General features: G+C 42.9%; 2 pseudogenes; both read left to right on the top strand.

Annotated features, from left to right (window-relative positions):
* The window catches only part of LOC148519896 (uncharacterized), a 94,924-nt pseudogene extending 79,091 nt beyond the window's left edge, over positions 1-15,833 (top strand).
* A 54-nt stretch (positions 15,834-15,887) lies between these two features.
* On the top strand, positions 15,888-16,712 carry LOC148519895 (Y-box-binding protein 1 pseudogene; annotated as a pseudogene).
* The last annotated feature ends 940 nt before the right edge of the window (positions 16,713-17,652 follow it).

Below are 17,652 nucleotides of genomic sequence, written 5' to 3'. Positions count from 1 at the left end.
ATTTACATGTAACTACAGTATGTAACTATGTATTTATATGTAACTATGACTGTCAGTTTTCTGAGTTGTTAGGATCATATACTGGTTTAATGGTCTCCTGGCTAGGCCATCTAGCATCATTTATGATGACTGTTTTACCCAACTGATGTCTCTGTTTTGAACTATATTATAAATTACCCACGTTTATATATGTCTCAGATTTTGAAACTCCTCTTAGTTTGCTTCTGGCTAGGGGAAACCACCTCATATGGCATATGCTAACATGGCTCATCCTAAATTTGATGAGGGATTGGCCATGCCTGACATTGTTCAATATCAGGAGGCTTCCTTATTGGCCCACCTAGGTGAATGGTCTGCCCACCCTTCCCTCACAAAACCATGGGTTGACCTAGAACAATCTCTGTCCCCCTCTTTCCCATTGGTTGACCTATAGACCCCAAAACAGGCTCATATTGTACCAAACCTTTTGTTTCTCCTCCTCTGTTTTGACCTCATTAAGAGTCTATTGCAGATTTACTCCAATTCCATTCACTCTTTCTCAAGGCTCCAAACTGACTACATATTACCTCCAAGATATTTTCAAGTATTGTCAAATTCTTCATTGGATAATTGCCACTCTTTCTCTTAGAGGTACTGTACATCTCTTAAAAGGTACTGTACACTTCAAATACCCCCCACAAAAAAAAAAAAGTCTAATATTACCTGTGGTGGCAGGAAGGGCTGTGTCACCTTTTGGTATTTGATTACTGCTTTCTAAGAACAATGGTCCTCAATCTATCTGTACGCCTACCAATTAGCTTGTTGTTCCAAGCAAATTGAAACACAGTTCAAAATTGCCTGCAAATCCTGAGGTGACAGGTTCGAGTCACAGCTATGACAGTATTATGAAATGTGTTAAATTAAGGAGAATATGACTGGAGGGTCAGAAGGGGAGATGGTCCCAGCAGCAGAGGTGAGGGGGAAGGGAAGGAAATGTGATCAGACACAGAGAGGAGATGCCAGGACTCACAGAGCAGGAAGCTTCATGAAAGAACGACCGATGCAGCAGAGCATGGAACAAGCCTCTAGAGCTTGGCACCTCCCTGCAATACATATGCCGCTTATCGCATTCTGCCGGCCCTGAACAGAAGCTAACTTTGTTTACCTAAACCACAAGATATCTAGCTAGGTGTAGTGCCCCCATCCCTCTTGTTCCAAGTCTAGCCAGGCAAGTGCTATGCTTAAAGCACAGTGGAGTGAGTAGCCAATGTTACATTATGCTGTAACCATTGATATAGACTGTAATTATTTTACCTTACTATGACATTGCTGTTTACCCACACATTACAGGCTGCCAATGAGAGAATGTAATGCTGGGTACACACTGACAGATATATTGGTCGATCAGTTGACCAGCCAATATATCTGCTGCCTGTCAGCCAGTGTGTACCCGCAATACTGTATGTCGGTGAACATCGTCATTCACCGACATATCACATTGGTTGTGCTACACAGCCGATGGACAGATATATGGAGAGGAGCCCTAGACTGCACGCCCTAAATATGCTATGGGTTGATTTTTGGGGCGTGGCTCCCCTGGATTGCTTTGGATAGGCTGCTTCAGGGCATCGCATTATAATCACATTTTTCTTTTCTTGCACTTTCAGCACCATTATTGTTTGTATAATATATATGTATTATTTTCACATCTTTATTTTTTCACCTTCCTATATGCAGCAGCAGTTGCTCTTATCTATATAACACCTTCTTACACTTCACTTTTCCTCATTAGAGTGATGCCCTGGGGTGGCTCAGCTGGGCCTGTTTGGGGGTGTCCTGCGCTCTGGATTTCAACCCCAGTATGTTAGGGACCTACCCTCAGAGGTTACCTGGGCACGGTGGGTAGGCCCATAACCATGGCCATGATTATGCCAAAACCTCTATGTATTTATTGCAAAATACTATTGCAAAATGTATTATATATAATTAGTAATGTTGGAGTTGTGCATCTGTATTCTTCGTATTGCGATGGACAGATATGCCTGCAGACATATCTGTTCATCGACAGGTGTGTACGCCCATACACACACAGCGGCAACCACGGGGAGGGGGATGGGACACGCCCCCACCCACTGGAACATGCCTCGCCCATGACATGCCCCCTGGTCACCGGGACCCGCAGCCAGACACAGATGATGGCTGTTCAGTGTGTATGAATGACCATCATATGCAGATATATGCAGATATATCTGGGCTGGAGCTCACTCATGAGCTCCACCTTCCAGCTCCCACAGTGGGTGATGGGAGAGACGTCATGACGTCTCTTTCCCATAATTTACAGTGGGCAAGGAGGACAGAGGAGCGGACAGCACAGGCGAAGGAATTAATGTAATTGTTGTTGCTTTTTTTGTGTGTCTTTGTCCTATATATGTAAGGGGTATTGCATAGGGGTGGTGGCACTACATAGGGGGGAATACTACTGTGAGCACTATATTAGAGGCACTGCATAGGGGGGACCACTACTGGGGCACTATATAAGGGGTACTACTGGGGGCACTGCATAGGTGGGACTACTACTGGGGCACTGCAAAGCAGGGATTACTACAGGGGGCACTGCATGGGGGGACTACTACTGGAGGCACTGTGTAAGGGGCACTGCATAGGGGGACCACTACTGGGTACACTGTATACGGGGCACTCCATAGGAGGGACTACTACTGGGGCTCTGCATGGGGGGACAACTACTGGAGGCACTGTATAAGGGGCACTGCATAGGGGGGACTTCTACTGGGGGCATTATATAAGGGACACTACTGGAGGAACTGCATAGGGTGGACTACTACTGGGGGCACTATATAAGGGTCACTACTGGGGGCACTGCATAGGGGGGACTACTACTGGAGGCACTACATATTTGGGTCTACTACTGGTGCCACTGCATAGGGGGGACAACTACTGGGGGCACTGTATAAGAAACACTACAGGGGGCACTGCAGAGGGGGCAGTTATGGGACATTATTGTTTGAGGATGGGGGCAACTATCTGACAATTAATAGAGGAGGAGGGACAGTTATTGGGCATAATTATAAATGTGGGTGGAGGGGGGCCGTTCTGGGACCTAATTAAAATTGTAGTAGGGGGGAGTTATGGCAGGGTTGTCTTAACAGCAGTGTGGGCCCTGGGCAAAGCAATGCACTGGGGCCCCTACCCACCCATAGACGGGGAAAAAATTTAAATGGCCAATAAAATTAAACCTTCCTGCATGCCCATCAGACCTTCCACACATGCAGAGACTCTGGGCCTGATTCAGACCTGCTCGCGAGCGCTGAGCGCTTACAAGCGGGTCGATGTTGCCCAAGTGAGCATGCGCACGACGTAGGAGGCTCCGTCGTGCGCATGCACGAGACCCGAATAACGACAGCCAAGCCGTCGTTATGGGTCTCGCACCAAAGGGGGCGTGCTGTCGATGGTGACTGACAGCACGCTCCCTTTGGTGGGCGTGCCAGGGGCGTGGCTGCCTAGACGGAGGTGTTCCCATGGGAACGCCTACCATCTGGGGCCGGCCCCACTGACATCACTAGTCTCTGATAGAGCCAAAAGCACTCCAGGGCTTGCGGCAGTGAGACCCTACCGCAAGGGTCTCATCGCAGGCCCGATGGTCTTGACCATCGCGACCATCATTTTGGCCACATGCTATAGCTGTGGGTGGTACCCACAGCTATGAGAGCGGCCAGGAGGCATCTCCAAAAAGGAGGAGGGAAGGTCCTGATTCAGAGTGAGCGCTCTGTCAGAGCGTCCGACTCTGAATTAGGGCCTCTGTCTGACACCACACAGGGCAGCCCCTGTTAAAATTATTTGGATGAAGGGCAGCTTACGCCACACAGGACAGCCCCTGTAAAAAATATTTGGATGAAGGGCAGCTTACACCACACAGGGCAGCCCCTGCAAAAATTATTTGGATGAAGGGCAGCATACACCTACACCACACAGGGCAGCCCCTGTAAAAATTATTTGGATGAAGGGCAGCTTACACCCCACAGGGCAGCCCCTGTAAAAATTATTTGGATGAAGGGCAGCATACCCCTACACCACACAGGGCAGCCCCTGTAAAAATTGTTTGGATTGAAATGAATATACAGCACAGGACTGCATCACTGGACTGGACTGGACTGATACACCAGAGCAGGTCACCCCCAGACTGATACAGCAGCACAGCACCACTGGACTGGACTGATACAGCAGAGTAGGTCACTCCCAGCTCAGACTGATACAGCAGCACAGCACAAGTGGACTGGACTGATACAGCAGAGCAGGCTGATACAGCAGAGCCACTTTCCCACAGACACTACACTGCACGTCCTCTCACTACACTCTCCAGGACTGGAGTGAAGACAGACACAATTTATAAAGTCTTATGGCAATGTAATGTTTCTTAAGTTTTCAGCTTAAATAAGCATTTTAAAATATACAGATAGCTGTAAACGTATATTTGCCAAGGATAATATGTAACGACACTATTGAACTCAATAATGTTCATTAGATCCGAGGCTAGATATACTGTTCCCGTGTGGGGACTGGTTAGGATCAAAGTTCCCTTTGGACTATACAGCCCTCATTGGGAGATTGTGTAGAAGGTTTGGGACCATCTCCTTTCTGCCCCCCCCCCTCATTTTTCCCCCCTCTCTTCATTTTCTCATATTTTAATTCCACATTTATATCATATTTTTTCATTTTCTATTTCATTTTTTCATTTCATTTTTTTCATTGTTTTTCATGCAACATTTGTTAATATGGGTAGATATATACATATTAATCTAAATCTGGAAGATTATATATAAATATATTATTTTGGTAGTCTCTATTGTATATATTTGTACAAGGTCCAAATGGGTTATTCTCTATTTAACCTATTTACTGTTATTATATTCCCTTTATAATTGGGATAGAATCATATAATCTCTTAAAATATACGGTTTAAATTGGGATTATGGAACATGGACCCTTTTTCTATTTATTCATATACTTATTTTATTTACTCATATAATTAATTTTATTTTAATTTTTATGTATTTATTTTTCCTTTCTGTGTCATTTAATATTAATATTATGTTATGTTATGTGTTCAATGGATATATTGTATGTCTGGGAGAATAAGAAAACAAGATTAAGTTTTTTATAAAGAATAAACTATCTCTCCAGGACATAATGGAGAGCCATAGAAAGCTAAAAAGAAAAAGAAAAAAATACATCTCTATAAAATCCACAGTATGATACATATAGTGAGATTAAAATGAGTTATGATTAAGGAACAAAGCTGCACATGTGTTGATTCTGACAGACAGATAAAAGGAGGGTCCTGCTTAATGCAAGGATATTCTGACTGAGGAAGCCACTGAATTTGTAGGCAGAGAAACGCATTTTATCCCATGCACACCGGCAGATGCACATCTTATTGACTGGCTACACGCTACCCGCAAAGAGGGAATTGCTACCTCACAATACCTAGAGACGAGCAATAGCCCAAAGGAAAGTACAGCGGAATCAATGTCCGGCTGCCAGGTGACGCCGGTAGATACGTATCCACACTGACTGGCTACACGCTACCCACATAGAGGAAAATGTTAACCTTAAGCCCCAGAGACGAGCATTTAGCCCGAAGTACATACAGCGTACTCACCGTCTGCCTGCCAAGTGACGCCGGCAGACACTGATTCATGCATGCTGTCTACACACGGAGAGGGGACAGAATACTATAATCCTTACAGAGGAACAATGGAGTGACAGATATTGGGAGCGGACTTACAGTCTGGTGGACCTTTGAAAATTGCGGGATCAACAGCCTGGTAAAAGAATATTTTTATCCACTTATATATATATTTTTTCTATTTTTCTTTACCACATGGTCATGATGGATATTTAACATAACTGCACATTATAGAGGATTGATACATATTATCCTTGGCAAATATACGTTTACAGCTATCTGTATATTTTAAAATGCTTATTTAAGCTGAAAACATAAGAAACATTACATTGCCATAAGATTTTATAAATTGCTTTTAGCTACTACACAGGTGAAGCTGCTGAACTATTCCAAACGGAGAACATGTGTGCTATCAGACAGCTCGACACCAAATTAAACAGGAGACAAACTGTATAACATTTTTTCCTGAAAAAAAGCAATATTTATTGCTACAAAAGTATCTTTATAACTGATTATCCAAGCAAATACTGCTGCTTTTTTCCTCTCTATCTATGGCTTGTTTTTAGTGGGTATACAAAATCTTATTGAACATCCCTTAGATGCAAAAGGTTATACATATATTTATTCCTTTGGAAATTATTATTATATTTGTGTGTGTGTTATAATTAATTTGTTATAGATCAATAACTAATTATTGGATTGTGTTATTGCTGGCCGGCAATTGCTATATAAAAATTATAATAATAATATAATTTTATGCTATTTTTCTATTTTATTAATAAATATATTTGTAATATTGCTGTTTTCAGCGCTCTCTTCTATTATTTTCTCTGTTTACCTATTAGGCTAGGAGGTTCTGAGTAGATCTCCCACCTAGAGAGCTGCAGAATCAGCATTTATTAATTGAATTTTTTTCTTAATCTAAGTTCTAATTAGATTGGCGCCAGGTATATTTTGTGTTTTATTTTTTTTCCTTTTAATTATGGGATACATGCCCTGCATTATATAAAGATATTTTTTGTATTTAAACTGGAGTGCTGATCGTCTATTATTGGACTGCTGCTATATTTAATTCTTTATGGTCATGCACCCTATTATTGTAACAAGCTTGAGTGTGTAAATGTTTCTATTTTTTTTCAATATACATATATATATATATATATATATATATATATATATATACACTCTATATACACACATACATACACACACTCACACACATATCCGCTGTTCTGCTCCCTCTTAATTCACGGTTCCTCACCCCTCCTTGGATACCCCCCCTAGCCCTCAACATACACATACAAACTCTACCCCGATACCCTCACAGACACATACAGTGCCCACATATCCTTACCTACATGCTGCACCCATAGCCTCACACCTACGCTGCCCCATAGCCTCACACACACCTCTTCCTGCAGCGGCTCCAGCCTCCAGCCCTTGCACTTCTAGGCAGTGGCGTAACTATGGTATGTGGAGCCCAGTGCAAGTTGAAAAATGGAGTCCTCCTTCTATGTGAGCGCAGCAAAGGTGCCATAAAGTGGGCGTGACCACTTCCAGCAAGGGCCATGGCCACTGAAAAATGGGGCATTTCAAAATGACACACCACCATTTCTTGACACTCAGGGAACATTCCTTTCCATTCCATATGCACCTTGATGCCCCCAGTAGTAGTGCCCCTATGCAATGTCCCCAGTAGCAGTGCACCATGTAGTAGTGTCTCAGTATTGCCCCTTGTACAGAGCCTCCAGTGGTGCACTCTTATAAAGTGCACCCAGTAGTGCACCCTTATACAGGCCCCTTATACAGTGCCCCCGTAGTGGTGCCCCTTATACATTGCCCCCAGTAGTGGTGCCCCTTTTACAGTGCCAGTCGTGGTCCCCCCTATGCAGTGCCCCAAGTAGTGCCCCTTATACAGTGCTCTCAGTAGTGCCCCTTATACTATGCCTCCAGTAGTACCTTTTATGCAGTGCCCCCAGTAGTGCCCCTTATACAATGCCCCGGTAGTGCCCCTTTATACAATGCCCCCAATAGTGCACCCTTATACAGTGCTTCCAGTAGTGGTCCCCCTTATGCAGTGCCCCTTATACAGTGCCCTCAGTAGTAGTCCCCCATGCAGTGCCCCCAGTAGTCGTCCCCGCTATGCAGTGCCCCAGTAGTAGTCCCACCTATGCAGTGCCCTCAGTAGTACCCCTTATATAGTTCCCCAGTAGTGGTCCCCCCTATGCAGTGCCTCTAATATAGTGCCCCCAGTAGTATTCCCCCCTATGTAGTACCACCACCCCTATGCAATGCCCATTACAGTGCTAACAGTAGTGGTCCCCATTATGCAGTGCCCCTTATGCAGTGACTCCAGCAGTAGTCCCCCCATTCAGTGCCCCCAGTATTAGTCCCCGCTATGCAGTGCCCCAGTAGTAGTCCCACCTATGCAGTGCCCCTTATACATTGCCCCCAGTAGTTGTCCCCCCATGCAGTGCACCTGTAAGTGGTGCCCCCATGCAGTGCCCCTTATATAGTGCCCCCAGTAATGGTCAGCCTATGCAGTACCCCCAGTAGTGATACCATGCCCCCCGGACAGTAGTGCCCCTTACATAAAAAATATATAAACAGACATGCACAATACACTTACCTGAATCCCCACTTCTGCGCCTGCCACCATCTGCTCCTCTGTCCTCCTGCTCGGCACTATGGGAGAGACGTCATTACACCTCTCCCATTACCCACTGGGAGCTGGAAGATGGAGCTCATGAGTGAGCTCCAGCCCGGCTCCGTCAATGGGCACAGCTTGTCTGACTCTAATTAATTGCTAAAGCAAACACACCGCTGCTGGGGAGTGTACTACCTGGCGCCGCTGATGATGTGTTTGTTACTGTGTAGTGCGGACCGCACTCACTGCAGTCCGCACTACACTGACTTTTTTCACTGACTTTTTTGGACCTGGACAAGATATGATAAGATAAGATATGATATTATTGCCTAAGGGTCTCATTCAGACCCGCTCGCGAGCACAGGATGCTTGCAAGCGGGTCGATGTTACCCCAATGCATATGCGCACGACAGAGCTCCCTCCGTCGTGCGCATGCACGAGACCCGGACAGCGACAGCCAAGCTGTCGATTCGGGTCTCGCACCAAAGGGGGAGTGCTGTCGATGGTGACTGACAGCACGCCCCCTTTGGTGGACGTGCCGTGGGTGTGGCTGCCAGATGGTTGCATTCCCATGGGAATGCCTGCCGTCTGGGTCCGGTCCCACTGACATCACTAGTGATGTCAGTGGGAGTGATTTTGGCTCTGATAGAGCCAAAATCACTCCAGGGCTTGCGACCACTAGACCCTACAGCAGGGTCTCGTCGCAAGCCCGATGGTCGTGATGGTCTTGACCATCGCGACCATCATCATGGACGCTCGCATAAGCTGTGGTTGGTAACCCACAGCTATGTGAGCATCCAAAAGGCCTCTCCACATTTAAATAGGACGGTCCTGATTCAGAGCGAGCGCTCTGGTCAGAGCGTCCGGCTCTGAATCAGGGCCTAAATTCACAACATGGAAATTAACACTTTAGCATGAGTTCAGGAAGAATCTCTTGCCGGGACACGGGTTCTGAGGGCTTACCACAAATGCACATCCATCAGCCAGAGCATTCATTATCGGGTACAGACTGAGAAGGATGTAAAAATCTGTTTTAAAATAGTCCATAGGCTACACTGGGATTCACTTTTCGGAACTTGGTAAATCAGACAGCATAGCATCCATCATAGAAACTTATGGGAGCTGCGTTGTGGTCGGAGATGTCTGCTGCGGTATCTCCTTCTAAAATCATGAGGATGCTTAATATTTGCATGTAGCCCCCTGAAAACTGGTATTTCTCGCTACAGCGCTGGTCACACACCCTGCAGTGGCATACTATAGGCCCTTCATAAATTTCAGCTACAGTCCTATGTGAACCTTAATCTGGCACTGCCTATCTGTCAATCCCCTTGTGAATAATGAGTAATAAAACTAGATGCATGCGACGCAGATTACCGATAATGGCTCAACTGCATAAAACTGCCAATGCGTCCATATCTCAGGTCCATACTGTAGCTAAGCATTGTTTTAAACTGAATTTATTCCTTCAAGGCTGCTCTGTAAATAATTAGATTCAATCAAACCACCATAACTTGAGTCCTACTAGATTTCATTTCCTAGGCAGTTTCATTGCTGCATATAAATCAGGTAAACCTTATATAATATACAGAGTTTATTGTTAAAATATCCACAAGCAATATTATTCATTCTACCATTACCTAAGCCAAACCATATGTAAGAGGAATCTAACATTTACAGTAAGCACAAACTATGTGAAGTTTACAGCTATATTTTTCAACGTATTTATATTAGGTAAATAATATTCCAGAATGATCAGTAATACTAGGGAGATAGGCTCATAAATTAATGTTATGATTGTTGCTATAGTGTGTAACTAGACTAATTTTCATTGTTTTAAGAATCCTTGTTGTCTAGCATGATCTCTGTGAATTTGCAGATTGAAGAGAGGGTGAATATATTTAAAAAGGGAAAAGGTCTAGGCCAGGTATCTAATATGCTGATTAATCAGGATATAATCTGTCTAAATTGACTACTATATGTTAAATGTATCATATAAATACTGTAGGTCTCCACACAGTCAAGGTAATAAGGAAAAGGTCACAGATGAACTTGGAAAACATTATGAATGTCTCTTGCTGGAGCTGTTTACTATTACCATATCTACTGACCGTTATTAAATCTAATTACATTCAGTAAGCAGTAAGTAAAGGTTTCACCAATCAGCAAAAAATGTACTATAAAAATATTTATAGTAAGAGAATGGGTTCTATGGTCCCACTAGTTAAGCAAAATAAAAATGTAGTTAAAACACCATAAAGTCTTTAATTGGAGCTCCCTTACTGGTTTTATGCAAATTTGACTTTTACCCCTATTTATTTTGAATGCAGCAGCTAGACAAACTCACTCACAAAACGTCCTTCTATATTACTGCTGCTCCTCTCTGCCAGTCTCACCTACAGTACTGTATTCAAGTAAGCATATTACATTTTCAAACCACACATGCGCTTTCCCTAGGTTTTTCTACCAGCTTACACCACTGGCACCCTAACACGGTTCTAGCAAACTTGTGTTTATTCCTTTAAACTCACTAACATGTAATATCGTGTTACCATATAACAACCTTCTTAAATACAATGTAACTTAACTTCTAAAAATAAAGACACAGACAACAGTGTTGGCGTTTAAATATTTTGTCAAATTTATTTTTGACAAGTCATTAAATTTTAGACTATAAGTTAATACTAATAATGGTGACGGCACAAAAAGAACGCACAGGACAATAACAACCAAATAGCTCAAACAAACACACACACACACAAGCCCAGCATTGGTGATCAACTCTCCTTTACCTTCAACCACCAGTCCAGGTGGTATAGCCATTTCCCGTCCAGGACAATTTGCTGTCACCTTACTCCACTTTAATGAGAGCGCACCCACTAAGCCTAACTATTAACATAAACTAACTCCAAATGTCGTTCTTTTCCACCAAGCAAGGCCTAAACTGATGCGCCACCACCAAGACTCAACCCTGTAACAAGAAACACCTAAACCAGCAGAAAATTTGCCAATCCTGCAGGACTGAAATGCACGCCATCTCCACTAAACAAATGTGCATCGCAAAATTGAATAAAGATCTGCTCCACTACACCACAACCTTTCTCCACTACACCACCACCATTCTCAAACATGCACCTCACCCCTGCTTTTATTTTAAATTTTTAGCCGGGCACCAGAACCAGCACACCACCAAACACTCCTGTGGACAATAACAGACCACAACACTGGCAGGAAGGCAGAGCTTCTGCTATTAAATGGATCTAATGACAATAGAGCGCAAATCCAATGCAGATCGCTGACCTAAATCATTCCCAATATGGGTAGAGAGGGAAAGAGTTGTCTGCATGGATGCACAGAATTAAATTAAAATAGAACTTTTATTATTTTTTAAAATATGTATATCAATGATATAGTTTGCGAAAAATTTTAAAATAAATGAAAGTGTTAAATATGTAAGAAAAAGTGTAATTAAAATAGATTTTCGGTTCCAATACAGGTGTGTTTTTTTTATATTTTCTGAAATATATGGTAGTATCCTGGATATCTATATATTATCATTTATTTAATCTATTGCAATAAAAATTATTTAAACCAAATGCCACTCTGTCAGTATTATTTCAAACATTAATTATAGCACTGCGTTAAGTGGAGTACATATATGTCCACATATCACAACATAAGTAGATATGTTCATTCACACACAAAAAGGGAGCAAGGCAGAATGAGAAATAGGAGAGTTATGAGGAGAGTGTGAAAGCAATGACAGTAAGTGCAATGGATAAGAAGAAAAACAAGAAGGAACAGTAGGAGAAAAGAAAAATAAAATTAAAGCATTAGGAGAGGTTTATTGAGAGATTTACAACAGATAAAGTGTACTTCTCTGTCCTGGAAAAAAACTGGAACAAAGAAGCAGGTTTCCATACATCACTCCCTTAAATACTCTTAGACCACTCCCCATGAAATATTCATTGGCTGCATAAGACCAGCTAAAGTTAAAGGGGCAATATCCAACACGTTATTAAACTGGCAACACTCAAAACACTTATGGTTTAATGTCCCTCATGCTTAAATGTCAGCCTTCGGGCGTACTTCTATACTCAAACAAACTACTGACTCCCAATCTAACATTACTGTATTACTGGATCTATAACCCTCTATGAACTTTTATTTTTCCTTTTGCAATAAGGGTGGACTAATATGCAGTCTTTGAGACTTAACCTAAAGTACTACAATTTTAAATTTAAATGAGTCTTTTTATGCAGATTATTAATCCATGTACTTAAAGTGACACAGCACAATAAGACATTCTCAAGATAACAGAATAGAATATACAATGCTGATTTTGCAACTTGGGATTCATACAAACAGGGTAATGTATTATGTACTGATTAGCAAAACTGCAAATAAAACACTCAAGAAAACAGTTTTTAGACTTTCTGCATTATTTTTGAATATGATGACAGTAAAAAATGTGTCTGAATTAGAGCTGATGTATCCCAAATACAGCAGCAATAATTTGTGTATTCATGCTCTTATTGTTCTGGCCTTACATGCAAATGCCCAATACCTACCTATCTACCTCTCCAAGAGAGTTCTGAAGTATAAGATATGCTAAACCAAAATCATAGGGTAAGTTGTTTGTCTAGACCAGGGGTAGCCAACCTCAGTCCTCGAGAGCTACAAACAGTTCACGTTTTCCAGAGCACCTAGCCGGCAGCCAGCATCCCGATCATCGGGACATTAACTACATCCCCAAAATTGCCCCCCCCTCAGACAGAACATGTCCTCTTAGTACAGAATAACCCCCCCTCTCAGACAGACAGATCATCATTATCCCACCCCCACAGACTAGTACAGAATAGCCCCCTGCCCACCATCCAAAGGCAGATTTAGACCTCATTGGGGCCCAAGCAAGATATCTCTTTGGGGCCCAACTCCCTCAACTGCATGCAATTTTATACACAGACACTGTCATTATAGCCTCCCACACACACTGCCATTATAGACGCACACACACAGGACCCCCATAGCCGCACACACAGGGCCCACATAGCCGCACACACACAGAGCCACCATAGGCGCACACAGACACACACAGGGCTCCCATAGCCACATGCACACATGGCCCCCATAGCTGCACACACACAGGGCCCCATAGCCGCACACATACAGAGTTCCCATAGCTGCACACACAGGGCCCCCATAGCCGCACACCCACAGAACACCCATAGCTGCACACAGACAGGGTCCCCATAGCCGCATACACACAGGGCTCTCATAGCTGCACACACACAGGACATCCATAGCCGCACACACACAGGACACCCATAGCCGCACACAGACAGGATACCCATAGCCGCACACACACACAGGACACCCATAGCCGCACACACACAGGGTCCCCATAGCCGCACATACATACAGTGCCCTTACTGACAGATACCACTTTCTGACACAGATAAAGACACTTACTGGCATCCACCACTTACTGACACAGATACAACTTACTGACATAGACAGTACTTACACCACTTACTGACACAGGGAGTACTTACACCACTTACTGACACAGACACCACTTACTGACACAGAGAGTACTTACACCACTTACCGACCCAGACCCCACTTACTGACGCAGAGAGTACTTATGTAATACCCCACTATGTGAGTTATTACGTCTAACTTGGAATTACATTGGCAGACATATCCCAGCATTCTCTGCAGCTGCTGAAGAGGTCAGGAGCAGCAGGTCACATGACCAGTGTCAGGCCAGTGACAGTTGGAGCTGTGGTGAGAGGAGAGCTGAGGGGATGCCATTGCAGAGTGAGAAACAGCTGTAGTAACAGAGACAGAGAAATAAAAAATAGAAGAGTGGCTGGGACTTATAGTGCCACATAGTAAGCCATGCTGAGAGTCCTGTCCAATTGTTCACTTTGGCTACCTTTTGAAGAGAAAGTCGCATCCTAATTTTGGTCCTCAGATTTGGTGAGAGGAATCCATTATTACACACAACTTCTATGTGTGATATAGAGACACTGCTCCTAATTTATATATCAACACTGCAACATTGCTGCTTGCCATTCAGTTGTAAATACGCTTTAAGGGCCCCAACGTGTGCACAAGGAGTTATCCGTAACCTGGGTTATAAAGGACATGTCATCTGTCTTAGGTTATTGGGACATTCTATTAATTTGAAAAGAACATTGCTAATTTGGTATAGGAATAGTCAATTAGAAAGCAGTAAGTTTGTTATTGTAATTTATGTGATTTAGTGTGTGTATATTGTACCAAACCTATCATTCTATAACAGTTACCCATTTCAATAATTGTGGGTCTCTAAAAATAAATCTGTATAGCTTTTGCATGAATTTTGTCTCCCATGGTCTGTGTCTGATTGGGAACCCTTTCCTCTCTGTGGGTGTGGTCTGAATTAGGAACTGCCGCCAGTTACACCTGCACCACACCATCTGTATTTTTTCCATTGGGGTATTACATTTTGGCATCCACGAACATGATCGACTACAGAGACAAAAACGGGTGGCTACCCTCAACAAAAAAAAAAAAAAGTCACAGCAAGGAGACAGATTAAACAGAGGAAGTCCTACTATATCTACACTAATTACTATGCCATACTACTTCGAGGCTCCATGGCTGCCAACTTACTCAGGGGATGCATGTACACCAGGCACAAGTGCATTTAAAGAATTTAAGTACAAATTACAATCGATGTTCAGACTGTACCAACTTGATGAAGTGCAGAAAGTGGAGATACTCATCGGGCAGTTAAAAGGCACCGCTTTACGTGAAGTGAAATCATGGCCTGACAGATACCGTAGAACTGTCAAAGATATCTTTGAAAAACTAGTCGCTATTTTCAACTCACGAACTGTATCCGAATTGAAAAGGCACCTTTATGCGAGAAAGCAACAGCCTCATGAGTCTTTAAGAGAATTTGCTCTTAGTTTGCAGGAATCACTGCAAGAATTACAAAACCTTGACCCTATTGGGATCCAGCAAGAGGATGAAACATTAATCAACCTCTTTATTGAGGGAGCACTCGGGGAGGAGGTATGCACTCAATTGCGAATGTGGAGATTTCAGAATCCAGATTGTCCTTTCCTAGAATTTAAAGAGACTATTATGAAAATTCTGGGACTGAATCAAAGTTCTGAAGTTGACTGTTCCGTACTTGCAGAAAATTCGGGGGAAAAGGGTCCGCACGATGTTAGCTACAAAGAAAGACAAGACCCCCTAGCACCTAAAGAGTTCGTCATGCAACACACTCAAACATCCTCCTGTCCTGATCCTATTGGGGTATTAAAAAGCCAGATTGCTGAACTCACATGAGGTCTAACCAAAGTGTGTCAAGAGCTGAAAGAACTAAAGCAAGAACAGGCCTCGTCTAAGCAAAATGAATGGCATTCGGATCGTGGACCACGAAATAACCCTAGATGGGATACTATTAGGAGCTCAGGAAGAATAGAGAGAACAGGTCCATCCTTCTAAGAACAACATCACGAGGATGCAAGTGCAAACACAGTATTGCAGAGCCAGGTTGGAATGGTAGTTGAAACACATGCAGACAATGTTCTGCTAGCCAGTACAAAGAAAATTTCAGGTCAAGTTGTATGGTTCCATGTGCAACGTGGATATGGGTTCATACATCGAGACGACACAAAGAGCGATATTTTTGTACATTACTCAGCCATCCAGAAGAACAACCCAAAAAAATACTTTAGAAGTTTGGGAGATGGGGAGAATGAAGAATTTGATGTAGTCAAAGGAGAGAAAGGTGCTGAAGCAACTAACGTAACTGGTCCTGGTGGAGTTCCAGTCCAAGGCAGCAAATATGCAGCAGATCGCAAACATTATTGGCATTATCCATGTCGCAGAGGTTCTCCATGTAACTATGGACATAGTGAAAGTAGAGAAAGACCAGAAGAAATTGAAAGTGTGATAGAGGGTGCTAATCCACAATGGCCTTACCGGAAGTGTCACTACCCACCGTCCTATCTAAGGAGATCTTATGGACAGAGACCACAATATTCTGGTGTCGCAATGCAGGATGAAGTGCTGATGGGAATGGTTGGCCAAGATGTAGAAAAACAAAATATACTGGTGTGCCAGAACCAACAAGTAATAGTCCGGCCAACAGTTGCTCAAGAACCACAACCACAGAATCAACCAAAAGTATTTGACAGTGCTTCCAATGTGGTCTGCAATCACCAAGAGTCGAGTACAGATAAACATACAGAAGACACAGAGAAAGATCAGCACTTACCCATAGCAGAGAAGTTGGGGTTCCCTGAAACAAATCACGTAGTTTATTCTATGCAAGAGTCTAAATCTATTGATATTGAGGAACCATATATCATACCCAATTAGCCCCTAATGTCTGTGCCCTCAGAATACAAATTCCCAGACCATGAATATACTGAAATAAGTTCTAGGGAGGTAGCATTAATCCTACAGACAGTTTTGGGAAAGTCAGGAAAGAGGAACAAAGGTGCTCCATATTTACAGTATAGACATTAACATGTGAATAAGTGTTTAGATAAATATTCTTCTTCTTATCGTACATATCAGATGTAAATAGCCTTTGTGTAAAAACATGTTAAAGAGACTGTTCTACAGTGGACATTGAGTGTTGCCTTTTGCGTGAGGACACGCAAAATTCAAGTGGGGAAGTATGTAATACCCCACTATGTGAGTTATTATGTCTAACTTGGAATTACATTGGCAGACATGTCCCAGCATTCTCTGCAGCTGCTGAAGAGGTCAGGAGCAGCAGGTCACATGACCAGTGTCAGGCCAGTGACAGTTGGAGCTGTGGTGAGAGGAGAGCTGAGGGGACGCCATTGCAGAGTGAGAAACAGCTGTAGTAACAGAGACAGAGAAATAAAAAATAGAAGAGTGGCTGGGACTTATAGTGCCACATAGTAAGCCATGCTGAGAGTCCTGTCCAATTGTTCACTTTGGCTACCTTTTGAAGAGAAAGTCGCATCCTAATTTTGGTCCTCAGATTTGGTGAGAGGAATCCATTATTACACACAACTTCTATGTGTGATATTGAGACACTGCTCCTAATTTATATATAAACACTGCAACATTGCTGCTTGCCATTCAGTTGTAAATATGCTTTAAGGGCCCCAACGTGTGCACAAGGAGTTATCCGTAACCTGGGTTATAAAGGACATGTCATCTGTCTTAGGTTATTGGGACATTCTATTAATTTGAAAAGAACATTGCTAATTTGGTATAGGAATAGTCAATTAGAAAAGCAGTAAGTTTGTTATTGTAATTTATGTGATTTAGTGTGTGTATA

The sequence above is a fragment of the Taudactylus pleione genome, unplaced genomic scaffold, assembly GCF_031769625.1.
Source record: "Taudactylus pleione unplaced genomic scaffold, aTauple2 ptg000179l, whole genome shotgun sequence".
In the NCBI taxonomy this organism is placed as follows: Eukaryota; Metazoa; Chordata; class Amphibia; order Anura; family Myobatrachidae; genus Taudactylus; species Taudactylus pleione.
This window is presented reverse-complemented; position numbering and strand designations above follow the sequence as displayed.